Source organism: Gavialis gangeticus, unplaced genomic scaffold, assembly GCF_001723915.1.
Source record: "Gavialis gangeticus isolate Ggan-Ray unplaced genomic scaffold, GavGan_comp1, whole genome shotgun sequence".
Lineage (NCBI taxonomy): Eukaryota > Metazoa > Chordata > Crocodylia > Gavialidae > Gavialis > Gavialis gangeticus.
The window spans coordinates 38,863,487-38,871,466 of NW_017729029.1; the positions used below are offsets into that span (position 1 = coordinate 38,863,487).

Consider the following 7,980-nt stretch of genomic DNA (forward strand, 5'->3'; position numbering starts at 1 on the left):
TTCAAAAAGTCCAACCAAGAGCCCTGCAAAGAGTCCAGTAAAGTCACCTCAAAGGACTTCTTCCAAATCAATATGATTGCTATATACAATATAAATATATTAATGTAGCTATATTACTCATCTATAATTGATCAAGTACAAAATTCTGGGGTATTTTTGGTGAAAATATGGCATTGGGCCTTGGTTCAGTCACCAATCCCCCATTTATAACATTGTTTCTTATGAGAAAATTGGTTCTGAGTTACAGCGTTTTGACTTAAGATGCAATTTTCAGGAACCAATTGTGTCATAAGTTCGAGGACTGCCTGTACTGTATATTAGTACAATGGCTTCCCGTATCTAGAAACAGTGGTTACACATGATAGAGTTTGGCACATCTCATTCTATCCCTTAATTACAATTTTATGAATCAGACAGTTTACTGAATACATACAAGAAAACACTGGGAGTAGAATGGTGACTGAAAATGTTGCAGTTGAAGAATCAGTGAATTTGTGGACATTGGCAAAGTTGTTTTAAGGAAGATAACAATGCCTGTTTTTACAATTATGCCTAGGTCTGGCCAGTTTTAAGGGATAATCACTTCTTATAGAAAAATGTAGTGGTCCTGAAACAAATCCTAAAAGAGAACCAGCCATACCTGATAAAAAGCTTTTGAATAATGAAATGATAAACCAATCTGCAAAAAACTCTACATGAAATGAGAAGCTGTCCATATGGCACTAAGGCAGTTTACAAAAACTAAGCTGTATCACATAGTATTTTACATGCTACATACTATTTAAAATATACTCTTTTGTATGATAGTACATGCTGTATTTGCTTCCATGTTCAACATATACTTATTTTGGCTTAAGATATTACTAGAAACTTAGCTGATTTTATTTGTTTTGTTTTGTAAGTGGGCTAACAGCTTGATCCAGAATTCAGTTGCTTCATATTATGAGATAACAAACTTCTGTATTACTTCTGCACTGCTGCAGATTGAGAAAATGCACCTACCCACTTTATGGGTAAGGCACTTCTAATATACAAGTGTCAAGTAAACCAAACGCATTCTATTCTGAAATGCTTTCCAGAGAAGAAAATCATCTTTCTGTTTTTTAGCTGTAAACTACAGACTGCTTGGAGAACAGCTAAACTCAGTTAACAACTTTCCTGAAGCTGGCCCAGACTCAGAAGAATAAGAAAATATCATTTGGGATACCTAGTTCACATATTTTGTATCTCACAAACATTCCACTCACAAAATGCATGACCTTTGATTCCTAAAGTAGAAGATATAGAACATAAGAGCATGACGGATCATTTCAGCTTGTGTACCTTTTGACAAGAATCTACATGTTCAACAGAAAGAAAACAAGGTGCACGTATTCACACAGAAAATGACAGCATAAAACAATTCTGAAAACTGCTGCGACAAACCTGTTTAGAAAGTGGCCTCTGCCTCTGATAGCTTAAGCTGCAGTTATCTCTTACATACACTCACACTCCTTTTATCTTTCACTGCTTTCAACATCCAAGGTTGCCAGAGCATAAAAATGTTTAATAGGTAAATGATCTACACATTTAATCTAATCAGCTAGAACTGTACTGAGTATCTGCTCTGTGCTGAAGACAGACACTGCAATAGGCAGTACCCTCAGTAAAACTCACATCTCATTTATGGATATTGTCTCTAAAAGTGTTTGAGGAACTGAAAACAAATACCCATGTGGAACAAGAGGGGTTTACATTTTACCTTGGGTACCAGCTGAATAACTTGACTGAAAGCACAAAAATAGCTTTGTCCTTATTATTATTATTAGTCATTTAAACAGATAAACTTTCTTGTATTCCTCTTACCTTTATATGTTGTTGATGTTTAGATTGTTCATGTTACAGACTAAGATCATCTGAGCCTCAAATCAAACTTCCCTTATGATTCAAAGAGTGGGGAGGTGGCAGAAGCTCCTGGACCATCTCAGTGTGGTTGAACTCACATAACTAGAGGCACATGAGTTGGGAAAGACTTATTAGATCATCAAGTCCGTCCCTCTGCCCAGGCAAGATAGCCCGTCCTCTGTGTGGGATTATATTAATTTATCTATCTTATCCAGAAGGTTAAAAAAAAAAGACAGAGACTAGAACACATCCTCTGAATCTTAAGCCAAGATAAAAGGTATAAATATGAAAGGGAGACGCTTCTAGTGAAAAGAATGAAAAAAAAGACAACATTTAAATGCATGGAGCTTTTGAGAGTAGTACAACATAAGCTTCAGGAGAGGGCAGATAGGAACGTGTTCCTAAGGAAGCAGAGTGACGGCTGCTATAGTTAGATAATTGCATGCAATGCACAAGGTGTTTACAACAAGTAAAACTTGATGGTCTTTCAATCCAGTTATTAAAATGCTAGCGGGTCTCATTTCAAGGAAAGAAAAACATTGAACAAAATCAGTTAGCATCCATATTTTTTTAAAGATTTTTTTAAAGAGTAATAAGTGAATCTATGAAATCTGCCCAGCTTCTAGGCAGCTGGCCAGCCATACCACAAAACCACAGGTCACAAATGGTACGCTGGCACTGGCTCCAACTGCTACCACCTACGTTGTAATTTGTTTTGTGGACAAAGGTGATCTCACATCTCATTGCCAGCAACCCAGCACCCTTTGCAAACCCTAATCTGGTTAAAACATATTAAAAAAATTCTAAAATAATTTTCATCAGCCATTTCAAAACATTCAGTGGCTGATGAATATTTATTCATCCTTTACTCTTCTACAATTGTCCAGTGGAAACAAATGGTTCCAATTAGTGACTTTTTAAATGCAGGAAATAAGACATAATTTTAGAATTGAAACCAAGCCTAACCAATATTTGCATAAAGGGGGGGGAGAGGAGAAAGGGAGAAAAACTAAGTTTCCATAAAGCAATCGGAGGAAAAAAATACATTGTCTGCAAGTCTCAGAGAGGATAAACATTTGTGACTGGTTTCCTGGAGACACTTGCATCTTAAATCAGGTACTTCTATAGTGCTTTACACAATGCAACCAGCTACCCTGAACTGGCACCACTAGAATTAAGATAATCTCTGTGAAGGGAATACTATTAAAAAGAAGATCATTCCAAAGGCTGACCAGGAAACATCTTGAAAATTGCCACCCGGCAATAAAAATAAATGAGAGAGTCTGTTATTAAATCATACCAGGTGCCAATAAACTAATCATAAACTAAGTGAAATAATCCTTAGGTATAGACCCCTTGGAAATGATGGACATTTGAAATTACATGAAGGACCACAGTGCATTTTCTAAAGCAAAGTGTCAGCAGTTTTAAGGGAGTATGGAGCACATGTTAACATAGTTTAGTCACCAATTATAAACAAAACAGAAGACTTAAACTCTTGTATCAAAGTGGATTAATTTGCCTGTAGAGAAAATCTGCATTTACTGTACTACACTGCTGCAACAGACTGCTTTCAGCATTGGATTTCAAAGGTGAAAAATCCATCCACCCCCTTTCTTGCCCCACCCACAAAAGTTACTACAATAAAATCAAGCAGGTAATGATAAAGACAGAGAGTATCAGTTTTACAATTAATTTTGTTAGGAATAAAAGCAACATACTGAATATGTGGAGTACAGCACCGAATGCTTGAGTTAAAGCCTGCCTTCTGGTAATCTTACTGAAATCTGCCAACTCACATCACTTTAGCAAGACTTTCATCTCCAGATTTCTGTTGAAATCCCCAAGCACATGATTCTCCCTACAATTCTCTTTTCCAGCAGACTGATCAAACCCCCTTGTTCTCTCTTCTGTACATTGGGCACATTTACTGTGGCGCTTATGTGGCTGGAATGGCAAAAATGGAGCCCTGTTAAACTGGGACAACTACTAGAATATCCCAGCTATGTGCACTGAGGCTCATTCTCAACATGACATGGATGCACTGCCCCCCTTCTGGAGAAAAAGAAAAAACACCTTACAAAAAAACCAATCATTCCCTGATAGAAGCACAGAGATGTCTGCTGTTGTTTACAGATAGCAGGATTTGAAGTCTTAATCCCTGATTGAACTTTGGGTAACATCACGTTATATAGAAGCGTGCTTACAAAGATTTGAAGCACACAGAAAACAGGGTAAAAAACTGATCTGTGTGCAGAACTTTTGTTTTGATATATATAAATCAGTGCAGGTTCAATGATAGTTATTACCTCTCCCACTCCTGCCTCTTTTACTTCTACAAACAGAAATATTTAATTTGTTTATACCTCTAACTTCCTAAAGAATCTTCAGCATTAGTTTTATAGCTTCATATCAAAATATACTCTAGGTTTAAGTTATTTTAATTTTTTTCCCCATTACACACTTTGGTAATCTCCCCCCACCATTTTCTCCTGTTGTATACATGATGGTCAATAAACAGATATTACACTGGACCGGATTCAATTCATGATTGAGCAGAGGGCACAAGAATGATCTGATAGCAGTGAACTGAGTTAGGGACTGAAAAAGAGCGTGGCCTTAACAGACGTTTCGGCTTTCTCTTCTGTAAGCAATTTATCTGCTTCTTACAGGTTCTGGCAAGGTTAGAATTTGCACAATATTTTGAGGATGGGCAAGTAACGTACAAGTGCTTCACATTAAATTAAGTTGTCCATAGTGGATGAGGAATAGGTGAATAAAGGCTTCTCTGTTTCTGTTGAAGCCATGTAAACTGATTTTCTTTTTCCACCGTTCTGACTTGACTGTAGGGAAACACACACACATTACTAGCGAGCGAGCCATTTTAACAGAACATTTTGTTACTTGACAGTTCAGCTCCCTCATCAGTTACCGGTAATCCTGCTCCCACAGCCAGTTATGGCTGACTAACTGGTCTGCATTTATGTTGCTTGGCAAGACATAGCTTCCTTTGGAAAGAAAGGTCAAGCAATCTCTTTCCCACACATCTCTTCACCGTAGTCCCTCTTCTACAGAGAATTGGCTGAGACTCCCTTTCATAATCAGTCAACATCATTCTTGATATTTTAAGGAATCTTAAAAGTGTATTAAAAACAGAAGACCAGGATAATATACATCTGATACTAGCACCATGGGATACTGCTGGAAAAAGCTGAAGTCCACAGAGACAACATTATATATCTACCCACATCACCTAAGCAATCACTTGGCTGAGACTGGAAAATACTAGTATTTCAAGGATTAAAATACATCCAATGAATTAATCATGTCAGTCAGATGCATGTTGACCAAATAATCTGCTGCTATGACTAAAGCAATTTTCTGTAAAAACTGTGCTATCATTTAAGTTCAGAAAGTAGTGCTGTCTGGATTCAGGTAGTCTGTCAGATAGTTCAAAGAGCTAGCAATTCCTCCCCTCCCTGAAGTGTAACCCAATGAAAAGGGCTCAAAATATCAGATAAAGTGGCTAAATCTAGTTCTGACAGTGATTCTGTTTAAACCCACTGGGGAGAGCTTGAGGGTAGTAAGAGGTCAGGCTCTCTCTCTCTCTCTCTCTCATTGCTCCAACTCTTTTGCTAACTTGCAGAATAGGCCACACAAAAATTATAACAGACCACAACAGTTTCCAAGCAAAATCCATGGAATGTTTCTTCCAGTCAATAACTTTAGAATGATAACAGTGTGCCTGATCAGAGAGCCAGAAAAATTAACAGACTTTCACAAGCAGACAAGGTTCTTTGGTAGATGCGATAACTTTTTTATTAGGCCAACTAAATTGTTGGAAAAAATTGTTCTTTGCAAGCTTCCGGGCACAAACACACTTCTGCAGCATTTGTGCCCAGAAGCTTGCAAAGAACATTTTTCCCCAACAACTTAGTTGGTCTAATAAAAAAGATATCACATCTACCCAAAGAACCTTGTCTGCTTATGTCCTTAGACCAACATGGCTATAACCAACAGACTTTCACAAAGTAGTTTTACTACAGAAATTGAGCCTTCAAGCCACAAAGAGCAAGAATTAAACAGCATTTTTCTTCCTGAAGTCTGAGAGATGGCAAAAAGGAAAGCATTAAGATACAGTTCTTCAAGGAAAAGGGAGGGCTGCATAAGATAGGGGAATATACTGAAAATGGTCAGCAGACAGTACTCTCACATATTTGCATCTGGAAAGGGGCTTATAACATGCCACTGGCAAGTACATGCTCAGAAAAGTTAACCCCTTTGAATTACACCTCTTGCTTGCTAAACAAGAGAAAACAGGTCATTTGAATTCTGACCACATTGCCCTTAATCCAAAAGATGCCCTACTCCTAATTACACAATTAGATCTTTCAAAGGGGAATTATTTTCTCTGCCACTAAGTTTTGGCCATGCAGTTTTACTAGGGGCTATCTGAAATTCCTTTCATTAAGAGATACAATCTTGTTAGTTGCCTCAGCCAGGAAGTATTATTATCTGCAATAATTCTTAGGAGAGCTTGAACACAGAAATCTTTCTGATCCATATGAACAATATGCGCTGCATCAATACACACAGGAATTATTTTTCACATCCAAAGCATATTTGCATGCCTCCTTTGGTTTTTGCAGGTACAGTCTGTTGATTCATCCTTTAAAAAAGGAAGAGCTATTTGATTACTGGAAGAAAATATGGTCAAGATGCAAGAGATGCGGTTAGTGCTCTGCAGGGACGTCAACAGTCACAGACAGAGCTGCCAGACCTTGTTTTAAGCACTTAGCAAGGGGTGTCTGGAAGACACATGAAGACAATGGGCAAAGTGTCCTGGATTCAATCATGGCTGTGCAGTTGGATATTAAACATTTGAAAACAGCTCAAGCAGACAGAAATTAACTACATTTAACTGCTCAGAAGCTGAACAGCTGTATCTATTTTTCTTTAGGCAAGTCTCTCAACCAATTTTGTGATGCACTTATGTGGCTCTTGCAGTACACTGGAAATTGCAGACCTGTCTTTGGTCATTTCTGGAACTAATTCTACAACTGTGCCAAATATCCAAATCAGAATTATACTTCTTAAAAAATAGGGGCCCCCTGGATTTCAAAGATGTGATAGCTCTGTAACACAAAGAAGATATAGTTGCACTCTCACTTGAAACCTGGCTACCTATAACATTAGCGAAGCAGGAAGAAAGGGAAATTAAATGTATTATCAACTGTACTATCAGGTGCAAAAGTCTGCCTGAGCCTAGCACTGGAAACAGTGAGGAATTAAATTAACAACTGTCAGGAACCGCTCTCCTCTCAATGGAAGTTCAACTTCTACCAAATAACCGGGGGCTAAATATGTGCACATGAGAAGGATAAATCTTTAGCATACCAAATGAGCCAAGAGATGTACTTTACATAACCTTGATCAACCACTAGTTAACTGACCTTTTAGCGATGGGAAGCAAGTTAGCTAGAAGGAAAAAAGAAACTTAAAGTATTTCACAAACTACAGATAAGTTGCAGTGATTTGCTACTAATTGAACCAAATTCAAAAAGGACAATTACAAAGTTCTACAAGCCAAACAAAACAATCCCATGAACAAAGGCAGACTGGGAAATGATGGGCTAGGCTGCACTGCTGAATATGAGCCAACAGTGTGCTCAAGCAAAATAAATATATATATAAGTAACGCCAATGGCATTTTTTATTGTATTAACAGAACTGTCATTTGCAAGTCAAAGGAAGTGATTATTCTTCTGTTCAGCGTGGATGAGACCTTACCTAGAGCACTGTGTCCAGATTCGGGCGCTGCACTTCAAGAAATATGCAAGCAAATTAGAAAGAGATCATCAGAAAGCCACAAAAATGATTAAAGATCTAGGAAACATGACTTATGAGAAGATTAAAACATTGTTATTTAGAGGACAGTAGTAGACTATTCTCTATGGCTACAGGGGACAAGATAAGAAATAATGGTCTTAACTTGCAACAAGAGATATTTAGGTTGGATATTAAGGACTTCCTAACACTGAGAGAGATAAAGCATTGTAATAGGCTACCCAGAGAGGCTGTGAAATCTTCAGCAAG

General features: G+C 37.7%; 1 protein-coding gene across 2 annotated transcripts in view; it reads right to left on the minus strand.

Moving 5' to 3' along the window:
- Positions 1-7,980, minus strand: part of TMLHE (trimethyllysine hydroxylase, epsilon) — a 47,180-nt gene that overhangs the window by 26,850 nt on the left and 12,350 nt on the right. For both annotated transcript variants that reach the window (XM_019521430.1, XM_019521431.1), the window contains exon 2: positions 1,846-1,986. The gene's annotated coding sequence lies outside the window, so the exon portion shown is untranslated. The remainder of the gene's footprint in view (positions 1-1,845; positions 1,987-7,980) is intronic.